Source organism: Triticum urartu, chromosome 4 (genome assembly GCF_003073215.2).
Source record: "Triticum urartu cultivar G1812 chromosome 4, Tu2.1, whole genome shotgun sequence".
Taxonomy (NCBI): domain Eukaryota; kingdom Viridiplantae; phylum Streptophyta; class Magnoliopsida; order Poales; family Poaceae; genus Triticum; species Triticum urartu.
The window spans coordinates 469627598-469640931 of NC_053025.1; the positions used below are offsets into that span (position 1 = coordinate 469627598).

A 13334-nucleotide genomic window follows, 5' to 3' on the forward strand; every position below is an offset into this window, starting at 1 on the left:
GGATTTTACCGGAGTACGGGAAGGTTACCGGAACCCCCCGGGAGGTATATGGGCCTTAGTGGGCCTTAGTGGAAGATAGGAGAGGTGGACAGAGATGGGCCGCGCGCCCCTCCCCCCCCCCCTTGGTCCGAATAGGACAAGGAGAGGGGGCCGGCCCCCCTTCCTCCTCTCTCTCCTCTTTTCCCCCCTCCGCGAATCCTATTCCAACTAGGAATGGGGGGGAGTCCTACTCCCGGAAGGAGTAGGACTCCTCCTGGCGCGCCACCTCTTGGCCGGCCAGCCCCCCCCCCTTTGAGCCTTTATATACGGAGGCACGGGGCACCCCTAGAGACACAAGTTGATCCACGTGATCATATTCTTAGCCGTGTGCGGTGCCCCCTTCCACCATAGTCCTCGATAATATTGTAGCGGTGCTTAGGCGAAGCCCTGCGACGGTAGTACATCAAGATCGTCACCACGCCGTCGTGCTGACGGAACTCTTCCCCGACACTTTGCTGGATCGGAGTCCGAGGATCGTCATCGAGCTGAACATGTGCTAGAACTCGGAGGTGCCGTAGTTTCGGTGCTTGATCGGTCGGGCCGCGGAGACGTACGACTACATCAACCAAGTTAGCGCTTTCGTTGTCGATCTACAAGGGTACGTAGATCACACTCTCCCCCTCTCGTTGCTATGCATCACCATGATCTTGCGTGTGCGTAGGAAATTTTTTGAAATTACTACGAAACCCAACAGTTTGGGCACCCTAGAGCTTGTTCCTCTTGGGTGCCTTGGCGCCCTAGACGGTTGGTGGTGTTCGGAGCTCAATCATTGTGGTGCAAAGCTCCGGGCAAGCGTCGGGGTCTCCAATTAGGTTGTGGAGATTGCCCCAAGAAATTTGACGGGTTCCGGTGACCGCCCCCAAGGGTTGCCAATGTGTACGGGTTCGGTGACCGCCCCCAAGGGTTGCCATTTGTACGGGTTCGGTGACCGCCCTCAAGGGTCCCTTAGTGGAATCACGGCATCTTGCATTGTGCGAGGGTGTGAGGAGATTACGGTGGCCCTAGTGGCTTCTTGGGGAGCATTGTGCCTCCACACCGCTCCAAACGGAGATTAGCATCCGCAAGGGTGTGAACTTCGGGATACATCATCGTCTCCGCGTGCCTCGGTTATCTCTTACCCGAGCTCTTTACTTATGCACTTTACTTTGTGATAGCCATATTGTTTCTTGTCATATATCTTGCTATCACCTAGTAGTTTATCTTGCTTAGCATAAGTTGTTGGTGCACATAAGTGAGCCTAGTTGTTGTAGGTTTTGTGCTTGACAAATTAACCGCTAGGTTTATTCCGCATTTGTTCAAGCCTAAACCGTAATTATTTTAAAGCGCCTATTCACCCCCCCTCTAGGCGACATCCACGGTCTTCCACACATTTAACTAATGCCACACTCAGTCTAATGCCATCGATAAATTTAAGCAATGCCATTTAATGTCTTTGGATTATTTCAGGGTTGGCTGTTGATTGTGGATGTATTAAAGATTTTTCAGCTAAGGCATTCTAATGTTGTTGCACAGCTGATACGTCTCCATCGTATCTACTTTTTCAAACACTTTTGCCCTTATTTTGGACTCTAACTTGTATGATTTGAATGGAACTAACCCGGACTGACGCTGTTTTCAGCAGAATTGCCGTGATGTTATTTTATGTGCAGAAAACAAAAGTTCTCGGAATGACCTGAAACTCCACGGAATGTCTTACAATAATAATAAAAAATCCTCGCCAAAGATGAAGACCAGGGGGCAAACACCCTTCTCACGAGGGTGGGGGCGCCCCCCCCCCTAGGGCGCGCCCCTACCTCGTGGGCCCCCTGGAGACTTTCTGACTCCAACTCCAACTCTATATAACTGCTTTCGGGGAGAAAAAATCGAGGAGAAGAAATCATCGCGTTTTACGATACGGAGCCGCCGCCAAGCCCTAAAACCTCTCGGGAGGGATGATCTGGAGTCCGTTCGGGGCTCCGGAGAGGGGGATTCGTCGCCGTCGTCATCATCAACCATCCTCCATCACCAATTTCATGATGCTCACCGCCGTGCGTGAGTAATTCCATTGTAGGCTTGCTGGACGGTGATGGGTTGGATGAGATTTATCATGTAATCGAGTTAATTTTGTTAGGGTTTGATCCTTAGTATCCACTATGTTTTGAGATTGATGTTGCTATGACTTTCCTATGCTTAATGCTTGTCACTAGGGCTCGAGTGCCATGATTTCAGATCTGAACCTATTATGTTTTCATCAATATATGAGAGTTCTAGATCCTATCTTGCAAGTCTATAGTCACCTATTATGTGTTATGATCCGTTAACCCCGAAGTGACAATAATCGGGATACTTACCGGTGATGACTGTAGTTTGAGGAGTTCATGTATTCACTATGTGCTAATGCTTTGTTCCGGTTCTCTATTAAAAGGAGGCCTTAATATCCCTTAGTTTCCATTAGGACCCCGCTGCCACGGGAGGGTAGGACAAAAGATGTCATACAAGTTCTTTTCCATAAGCACGTATGACTATATTCGGAATACATGCCTACATTACATTGATGAATTGGAGCTAGTTCTGTGTCACCCTAGGTTATGACTGTTACATGATGAACCACATCCGGCATAATTATCCATCATTGATCCGATGCCTACGAGCTTTCCATATACTGGTTTACGCTTATTTACTTTCCCGTTGCTATTTTTACAATCACTACAAAATACCAAAAACATTACTTTGCTTTCGTTACTCTTTTGTTACCATTACCATCACTATCATATTACTATGCTACTAAACACTTTGTTGCAGATACTAAGTTTTCAGGTGTGGTTGAATTGACAACTCAGCTGCTAATACTTGAGAATATTCTTTGGCTCCCCTTGTGTCGAATCAATAAATTTGGGTTGAATACTCTACCCTCGAAAGCTGTTGCGATCGCCTATACTTGTGGGTTATCAAGACCAATTTTTGGCGCCGTTGCCGGGGAGCATAGCTCTATTCTTTGAGTCACTTGGGATTTATATCTGCTGGACACTATGAAGAACTTGAGAGATCCAAAAACTAAGATTTATCCCTCAACTACGAGGGGAGGTAAGGAACTGCCATCTAGCTCTGCACTTGATTCACCTTCTGTTATGAGTAAATTTGCGACACCTACACCTGCTTCTCCTATTCATTCTGATATGTCACATGTTATTGATGATGCCACTTCTGCTATGCATGATACTTATGATGAAACTACCTCTATGCCTGATACTACTATGCCACTTAGTGATTTTCTCGAGGAACAACTTGCTAGGGCTAGAGAAATTGAAAATATGGAATCTGATGATACTGATGAAAGTGATGATGAAGAATCACTTGTTATTCCTGAGGTTTATTTATTTGATCAGGAAGCTTTTTTTGCTATTTTAGCTTGCAAAAATAGAACCGAACTTAAAAAATTATTAACTAAATGGAGTAAGCAATCTCTAAATGCTAGAATGAAACCTGACCCTGCTTTTGCTACTTAACCTATCTTTGTTACTGATAAGGATTGTGAATTCTTTGTTGATCCTGATATAATGACTTTGGTTGAATCTGATCCTTTTCATGGTTATGAATCTGAAACTGTTGTGGCACATCTTACTAAACTGAATGATATAGCCACCCTGTTCACTAAAGATGAGAGAACTCGCTACTTTTATATCCTCAAAATATTTCCGCTCATTAAAGGGTGATGCTAAGATATGGTTTAATTCTCTTGATCCTGGTTGTGTGCGTAGTCCCCAGGATATGATTTACTACTTCTCTGCTAAATATTTCCCTGCTCATAAGAAACAAACTGCTTTAAAGGAAATATACAACTTTGTGCAAATTAAAGAAGAGAGTCTCCCACAAGCTTGGGGGAGTCTTCTCAAGTTACTTAATGCTTTGCCTGATCATCCTCTTAATAAAAATAAAATACTTGATATCTTTTATAATGGACTAACCAATGCTTTCAGAGATTACCTGGATAGTTGTGCTGGTTCTCTTTTCAGGGAAAGAACACCGGATGAAGCTGAAATCTTATTGAACAATATGTTGACAAATGAAAATAATTGGGTAGCTCCTGCTCCAATTAATGAGCCTATTCCTAAACCAACTCCGAAGAAGAGAGGTGTTCTATTTCTCAGTCCCGAAGATATGCAAGAGGCAAAGAAATCTATGAAAGAAAAAAGGTATTAAAGCTGAAGATGTTAAGAATTTACCTCCTATTGAAGAAATACATGGTCTTAATTCACTGCATATTGAAGAAACATATGATCTTAATCCTTTATTTATTGAAGAACCTCCAGACCTCGATAACCCGACACAGGTAGTAAAGGTGAATTCTCTATATATATATGATAAAGCTGTAATCTCATTTACCAAAATTGCTAGCCCATGCTTAGATGAGTTTGATAAATTTATGGCTAAGCAAGAAGACTTTAATGCTTATTTTGATAGACAATTGAAATACAATTCAAATATGCTTGAACACTTGGGTGATTATATGGCTAATGTTAAATGTGAACTTAAACTTATTAGTAAACATGTTTCTATGGTTACCACTCAAGTAGAACAAGTACTTAAAGCTCAAAATGATTTGCTCAATGAATTGAATAGTAAAGATAATGATTATGCTGTTAGAGTGGCTACTAGAACTGGTAAAATGACTCAAGAACCTTTGTATCCTGAAGGCCACCCTAAGAGAATTGAGCAAGATTCTCAGAGAAATAACATAGATGTACCTAGTTCTTCTAAAAGGAAGAAAAAGAAAAATGATAGAACCGCGCAAACTTCTAGTGAACCTATTGCTGAACCACCTGATAATCCAAATGATATTTCTATTTCTGATGCTGAAACACAATCTGGTAATGAACCTAATGATAATGTTCATGATGATGCTCAACCTAGTAATGATAATGATGTAGAAATTGAACCTGTTGTTGGTCTTGATAACGGAATCAACGTTATGATAAAAAAGACTTTGTTGCTAGGAAACATGGTAAAGAAAGAGAACCATGGGTTCAGAAACCCATGCCTTTTCCTTCCAAACCATCCAAGAAAAAGGATGGTGAGGATTTTGAGCGCTTTGCTGAAATGATTAGACCTATCTTTTTGCGTATGCGATTAACTGATATGCTTAAAACCAATCCTTATGCTAAGTACATGAAAGATATTATTACAAATAAAAGAAAGATACCGGAAGCTGAAATCTTCACCATGCTTGCTAATTATACTTTTAAAGGTGGAATACCAAAGAAACATGGAGATCCAGGGGTACCTACTATACCATGCTCCATTAAAAGAAACTATGTTAAAACTGCTTTATGTGATCTTGGAGCCGGTGTTAATGTTATGCCTCTCTCTTTATATGTTGAATAAGTTGACACCTACTGAAATATCTTTGCAAATGGCTGATAAATCAACTGCTATACCTGTCGGTATTTGTGAGGATGTGCCTGTTGTAGTTGCAAACGTTACTATTTTAACGGACTTTGTTATTCTTAATATTCCCGAGGACGATAGTATGTCTATTATTCTTGAAAGACCTTTTCTTAATACTGTAGGGGCTGTTATTGATTGCACTAAAGGCAATGTCACTTTTCATGTTAATGGTAATGAGCATACGATATATTTTCCGAGAAAACAACCTCAAGTTCATAGTATCAATTCTATCAGAAACATTCCATCGATTATATTTGGAGGTTTTGAATTTCCTCTTCCTACCGTCAAGAAGAAATATGATATACTTATTATTGGGGATGTGTATATCCCCGTTGGGGTAACCTAGTGTTATTCAAAATTTCTCCGGTTTCATGTTAATTGGAATGAGTTTGTTAATAAGACTTGATCAACCTTGTTAGTGGATTCCTTTTGACGAGTATGAGATGGATAAAACTAGAAGCACAACCTTCTGTACCCTCTTTTTACTTTCTGTTATTTATACTAGTCGACCCATTGCGCCAAAAGGGTGCAGAGACCCGCTAAAGACATGTTGTCGATGAAAATAGTTTCATTTTGCAAGGACATATGGCAGGGACCAGCTAAATTAATGTGGGCGTTGAAAAGGAAATACATGAGGTAACAAATTTAACCCGAGGGTCCTTAATAAAAAACAATGAAGGCTTGCTGTCAATAATAGGATGTATAATAACAGTACCTGTTGCGCCAGATGGCACATGGTCCCATTTCAAACCAAGAGCTATTTAAAAATAATTAACAATTTGGCAATAATAAGGATCCTCTTAATAATGAAAATTGAAAGAAACATAGCCTCAAACTATGTAACAGGCATCCTCTCTATACAATTCTGCTATGTCAGCTGGAACTTTGGAATCAAGGTCACACTTTGTCCTTGCGCCGTTGGTAAACTGTGCCCTCCCACTACTCTGAATCCATAGCGTTTTGTCCCTCACAACCCCTTTATAGGTCAGATGCACTATAATTCCTTCATTTTTTAAAGGAGCTTAACAACCAATGCCTTGCACAACATTTTTTATCTCTTCACTGAGGCATGTTTATAGTTCCCACTCCTCTGCTCTGTTATGTTAGAAGGATGAACTCTCTATAGCCATCTCTTCTTTTTTTGAAGGGAACTGGACAAACAATGACCAATGCCATGTTTATGAAATGTTGTACTGTAATAGAAGTGCAAACATGAAACGAGAAACCAATTGAAAAAACAAGGACTTTTTGGTCTACTGGAATTTAAGGGCAGACTTGAAATGGAAGGTCAAACCAAGATTGACAAGTAGCACATCACAAAAAAAAAGTTTATAACAGATATAGAAGTGACAATAAATAAGTTTTTCAAGATTTACAATGAACTACATGATTTGGCTTCTTGCTCTAAAATAGAAATCTGCAGCACTAACTTGGTGACAATCCCACCAATTCAACGACAATGGACATATTTTCTACACTTCACTCCTTTGCGGCTTGTAGAGTCAAAGGGCTACGACCATCATTGCAGAAAAGGAAAAAATTAACAATAGTTCTTGCGTGAATGAGTCGTCAGGTAATCATGTGAGTCTACTATATATAAACTATAGGCAAAATTCAGCAACAAAGGTAACATGCGTAGTGAGAAACTGGATAACAGAAGGAATACTTTCAACCAAGTCTAGAGGAACACATACTATGCCCAGGAACTTTTCACTGACGTAACAATGCAACTATTCATAGCAACAAAATTTATACAGAAAAGGGGGATACTCCTACTCAAACAACAACAACAAAGCCTTTAGTTCCAAACACTCCTAGTCAACCTCCCTAAAATTTAACCGGATTTCATCTGATAACCTAGAGGCCAGCTGGAGATTGAGCAATATTGGAATATACATATATATTTCAAACAAATTAATGAACTGGGATGAACGGATCTTAGAAGGATAGCCTCACTTGGGGCTTTGGAACTTGAGTATCTCCATGGCTAATCAAGGCTTAGAGAGGCAGCAGTTAAAGCATCAGTCGAGTTAAGGTATGCCGTTATCAATCCTTCTTTTAGTAATCTGAACACGACGTTAGTAATGCCAAGGCAAATACCTTGATACCCTGTTCATGGTCATCTCGTTACTGAAAAATAAATGTAAAACTGGCCTGCAAGATAAAAGCATTTCCCAGTACCTAAATGTACAACCTGGGATCGTCAGTGCTCTTAACATTCAGTTACTGGGAATACCGCTGGATGAAATTATAGTGCAAACTCCAGGTCTTATAAATTTTAATACATTCAACAACTAAGACTTTGAGCCATGAGATTATATGTCAATAGTTACATTTAAGCTTGTGAGAGCATAAATCAATCATAAAAAGGTAGAAAGAATAAGCTCCAGAACACAATAAGGGCTTAAACTACTTATTTGAAAACAGTGGAACAAATCATTAAATCTAACTAATTTTAAATGATCCAATTTTAAGAATTAATATGGTACAGCTAAGAGAAGGCTACAAAATCATCAATCAAGAAGACTCTATATAAGATTGATAATTAGAGACAACTGTCACTGCTCGGTCACATACCGTGGTCGACATGAGCAATGACAGACATGTTATGGATAATTTTTTATCCACAATTCCACGGAGCTCCTCCGTTCTAAACCTCACCGTTTTGACTGCTTTTGAATGTCACACCAGGAATACCCTTCCTGCTCTAATAATAGCAAGCTATCAGAATCAAGCAATAATATAGTGTGAATAACTGAACATGGGAATCCGACAGTAATATATACTAACGATCCTTTAAAGTAATTATGACCACATTTGTCTACTCAAAGCTCAAAAGTGCACTTAACAATCATGTACAACAATTAGTTTTATACACTGCCACCAAAATATTTTAACCAACACTTCGACCAACAGCCCCGGTGAAGTGAAATATATAATTAATATGGTCAATCGAGCATATTATATTAATGTATTAGAACTAATAAAAGTGCACTGAGAAGGCAGCCATAAAGCAAGAACAACCACTGCTAAGGGCACTGACGATCACAGTAATGAGAAAAAGTAACACATGGCAATAACAAAGAAACGTAATCCATTATGAAGAGAGGATGCAGGTGGAAAGAAACGTAATCCAAAAAATAAGACTAATATAGACAAGCCTCAAAAACTAATACTACTATTGACACACCTCTGACACTAAGACTATATATAGACAAGCCTCCAAAAGTAAGGCTAATGGAACACGAAGTAGTACCTCCTGCAATTTCTTCAATCTAATTCCTTTTGATTCTATGGGAAAAGGTTGCAACAAGAGGAATAGCCTGCAAAAATAGATAGATCAAATGTTGTACAAGTCAAAAAAAGTTACTGCTAGCCATAGTGCATACATTCTATCTCTTATTGTACTTTTTGCAACATACTACAACTCAGAGCAGATACATGACATATCATGGTAATGCCACAATGGTTATTATCGACTGGAATCAGTTGTCCAGATTTTTACTGGTAAATCAATTCAGTTTACATGCAACTAACAAAATTTTATAGGGAAATGTTGTACTGATATCATGGTGGCGCAAGCATAGAAGTTGTTACAGAGTGGAAAGAACAGTCTAGATTTTCAGTACTGAATATGTCCGTCTAGCATCGCAAAAAGCTACAGTTAAGCCTCTCGCATGCTAATTATCTATGTTGAAGCCGGTAGAAAACCTACACTTACAATGGCACATAGAAAAACAAGGGAATGTAGCTTTTTGCAATGCGAGAGGCTTAACTGTAGAAAACCTATACTTACAATGGCACGTAGAAAAACTACTGCAGTTGAAGGAATCACCGCCACCACAAAAGGCGAGAAAATAGAAGCTTCAGCTAGCACCGAGTCATAATATTATAGTAGATAGCTCCAAGAAGAAATAGATTATATGTACTTTGAGCTGCCACTAAGTTGTGAGTTGCTGTCTAGCGGCCACAACTTCCCTTTGAGCCGCCATAGCCACTGTTTCCACATGTGTAGGTTGCTGCTGCCAACAACTCTTATTTATCTGCACCCTCCTTTTTACAAAAGAATATAAGGTTTAGTGGTTTAAACATTTACTTCCTCAAATAGTCCAATACTAATTGCTTCAAACGACAAGTGCTATCTTTCAATCCCCCCTTCCTAGTCAAGAGGTAGATCATCACACTGGAACTGCTTTAGGGCTCATAGCCTAATGCTAGAGACAAGCAAAATTTGTTCTTGGTAAATTATCAGCAAACAACTGTGACATGCCGCCTGAGCACTTCTACTGAGGGGCTCCAAACCCCAGGCCCCCAACTTCATTTTTGAATTTGAGTTCAGTAGCATGTCGTCATCCTCATGAGCACTCCCGTCCAGGTACATAAAGAAGAAAAACAGTGACACTTACATTAGGAAATACCTACAGGATCCATGTGTAGAGGTAGTGAGGCAATTGAAATTGGCCCAAAAGACATAACTTCAGTGCTGGAAGAGTCGCACTGTCGACCACACTCTGAGTCTTGGCTGCTTGATCCATCCCATTGTGGTCGTCGGTGCTGATGGAAAGTTAGATAAAAATTGTGAACAAAAATAAGTAAAATCCCCTCTTCTGGACAAAGTAAAATAAGAACCTCTGCTACTCTAATGTACATCCACGCAACCAAAACTCTGAGAAATACTCATAGCAACACTGATCAACAGTTCTCGAAAGACATTCCAGATTTTTGAACAACTACAGACCATTAAGTATTAACGATATCCAGAAGTTGTAAGCCCATGGTACTCCTACTATCTCACGACTAACTATATCCGAGCATTTATTCATAGATCATGCATACTCATATTATTTTTATGTACAGAATCATGCTATATCTCTGTTAAATCAATTCCAATGCATGCACATGCACAAGTCTGAACTAAACAACATATATGATGCATGAATTAAATGTAAACCAGCCAAGCCCCATGTGAAATAAAATACTGAATTTGTAAATTGATGAGTGAGAGAATTAACTGACCAATAGTTCTGTACTTCAGCAAGATATAGATGACAACATTCTATGAAAATAAATCACACTGTCCTACAGAGCACATAACTATCCGAAACTTAAACGACTTCTATTTCTGATTTAAAACTGAATCTAGTTGTAAATATGTTACAACATTCAATGAAGATTGCCAATTCTATACCTCAGATGTACCAGAAGCTGTGTCCATTTTACTCTGCTCATGTTTCTATAAAAAAATCATATGGCTCTGAAAAGAAAAATAGCAACGTTAAATGAATATTTTGGAAGTTTATCATACGAATCATGTCAATACGGACATTTAAAAGATTCTAAGCTTGCAATAATCTTTCAGCCCAAAATCACCGTCTGGATGCAAATAAGCATGAACATAGAAAGCGGCAGTCAGTTAGGCACATGAAACAGCGAGCTTCACAAGAAGTTTACGGCATGCTGGTAAGCACAAACGCCGAGGAAATGGTAGTCAGTTAGGCACCTGAATAAAATCAAGCTTCACAAGAAGTTTCTACTGTGCAAAATGTCTCTGAGCATCACACAATCATGTGTAAAAGCATCTTATGATCCTGCAATCAACAATGTGAGCTTATTCAGCAGATTGCATAAAAACCTTTCTCGGTGATTAAAAGGGTGACAGAGCAATTGCCAAAGGTAGCACTTATGCATAAAAGGAAATAAATGGAGGAAAATGACATGAATTTCTTTAGCCTGAGCGAACACTACAAACAAATTCCAATAACACAGAGCAGTAAATGGTCCACATGGGAGCTTCATTAGGCAAGCAACCTAGCTAACAAATATTTGTTGCGTCCCTACTATGTGGTCGTACATGAAGAATCAAGAACACACGTGCAAAAAGCTAGTTCTAACTGAATTTAACTTTCAGTTGGCATTTATCTCTCATGGTAGTTTCCATTTTTTTATAGAGAAACAAGATAGAGGAGAGCCAAGTAGAGAGGAGGCCGTGGTGACCAAGGAAACCTAAAATTCTGGACTGAACAAAAAGACATAAGTTAGGGAGAAATTTAGGTCGGTAGACTGCTGAGCTCCTGCATATGCATGATTTTACAAATGTGATACCTCGGTGCTCCCTTCAGTTTTGAACGACTCAAAGCATCTAATTGTTCTGTTCTAAAATATTTTAATGTCTGCACTTTGGTACAGCAGCAACTGTCATGAACTGAATTATGGCTGAAGAATAAGAAAGTAGAACCTACAAAGGTCTACCATGCATACACAACAGATCTGAACAAAAATAACGAACACTAATGATTCCAAGCAGCGCATAGCAAAACCATACTTTTGAAATATAACACGGGTCATTTTTTATGTATTGTATATTAGTGCATTACTTATACATCAGATATCAAATTAGGGTGTGTCTAGGGCACATCTAGATGTGCTCTAGTTATTGCACATCTAAGTGAGTGAATCAAGCATAAAGAGAAAAGAAAAAAGAAAAAAGGAAATATCCACACGAATCTCGACGTAAGATCAATGACATAGGACTTAGATGTGCAATACTTATGGCACATCTAGATGTGCTTTAGCAAAACTGATCAAATTAAGCAGAAGTGGGTAGAAATCAGCAGAAGTGGGCAAGAAAAGTCAGCAGCCCATCACCTTGCAATATATATAGAACATACTTTCACCGACCATCATACCGCTAAACAACAAGGCGCATTGGCCATCCACTTGAATTATTATTCTGCAACAAAAGAAAAGAAAACACACATAGAGTACCAATTAGAAGGGCTCCTGCACACCCGTCAATGGTCTATATGGCAACAAAAACAAACCATTTGGTCATTCATCAGGCTGATGGTGTGCATTACGTTGGGCTTGCTTACATGGTACATAGGCATTTAGGCTACAGAAATCTTTAGAGATCAGGAGTGCATGCAACAGAGGGGAAGCTCACCTTGGGTCATGCAACGGAGGGGAAGCTCACCTTGGGTCTCCCCAAATTTTTCCCATGGTTGGCAGAGGAGGTGAGGCTGGAGGCAGAGGTAGCGCCGCCGCTCACGGCATAGCAGAGGCGAGCCGGACCGTCCCTAGCTGGCTGGTAGCGCTGCCTCCATGAGGGCCGGCTTGCTCCTTCACCCTGTCGCCGACCTCCTCCCTCTTCCCTGTAGCTTCACCACATCGCGACGGGCCGACTGTTGCCTGCCCTCGTCCCCCGCCTCCCCTGCCCATTCACCCCACCATCGACCTCGTCTAACCCGCGCCCGATCTAGAACCAGGCATCGATGACGGGCGCAGATAACAAAAAGAAGGAAGGTGAGGTGGAGGGGCTAGCATGGTGGAGGAGTATTATCAGGCGGCGGCGAGGCTCCGGGGCGGAGGCCGTGGTGACGCGAGGAGGAGGGATAGAGGCGGGAGAGGTTGTGGGGATCGAGGGGAAAGGGGGCTAGGGTTTGGGCGGTGGCTGGTGCGGGTGATGGATTGGCGGGGAACGCGGGGTGCGGATTGGGGAAAACCTCCTGCACGCGGGCGCGGCCAACCCAGCCAATACAGACACGAGACGAGCCCACTAGTCATTGGACAGAAAAATGAACCGTGGGATGAAAATAATTTAACCGCAAGTGAAGATCCAACGGCTTAGGCGAGTCAGAAAGGCAGATCGGACGGCCGACGAAGCCCCAATCGGGGGAGCCTTCTGGAGATGAGTTGGCTGGCTTATGTTTTGTTTTAAATTAAATAAAATAAAAATAAATAATTTTCTTTCTATTATCTGATTATCCGCGCAATATAAAAATATCTCGAAAATAAAAGTTCTCCAAATACTCTGAAAATTAAATATGATTTTTTCTAGAATATTTAAGGATTTATGAAACAAAGAACACACC

At 40.6% G+C, this 13334-nt stretch overlaps 1 long non-coding RNA gene across 9 annotated transcripts; it reads right to left on the reverse strand.

Moving 5' to 3' along the window:
• Positions 1 to 6430: 6430 nt before the first annotated feature.
• LOC125552095 lies at positions 6431 to 12983 on the reverse strand. 9 transcript variants are annotated; one of them, XR_007303382.1, is made up of 6 exons: positions 12109 to 12983; positions 10964 to 11051; positions 10652 to 10717; positions 10480 to 10542; positions 8720 to 10017; positions 6431 to 8170 (listed from the first exon to the last, which is right to left on the reverse strand). It is a non-coding gene; the product is annotated as an uncharacterized LOC125552095 (long non-coding RNA). The 9 variants fall into 9 exon arrangements; XR_007303386.1 differs by lacking the exon at positions 10480 to 10542 and having other exon boundaries at positions 6431 to 6973; positions 8041 to 8170; positions 12109 to 12981; XR_007303384.1 differs by lacking the exon at positions 10480 to 10542 and having other exon boundaries at positions 6431 to 7572; positions 8041 to 8170; positions 12109 to 12981.
• Positions 12984 to 13334: the final 351 nt, after the last annotated feature.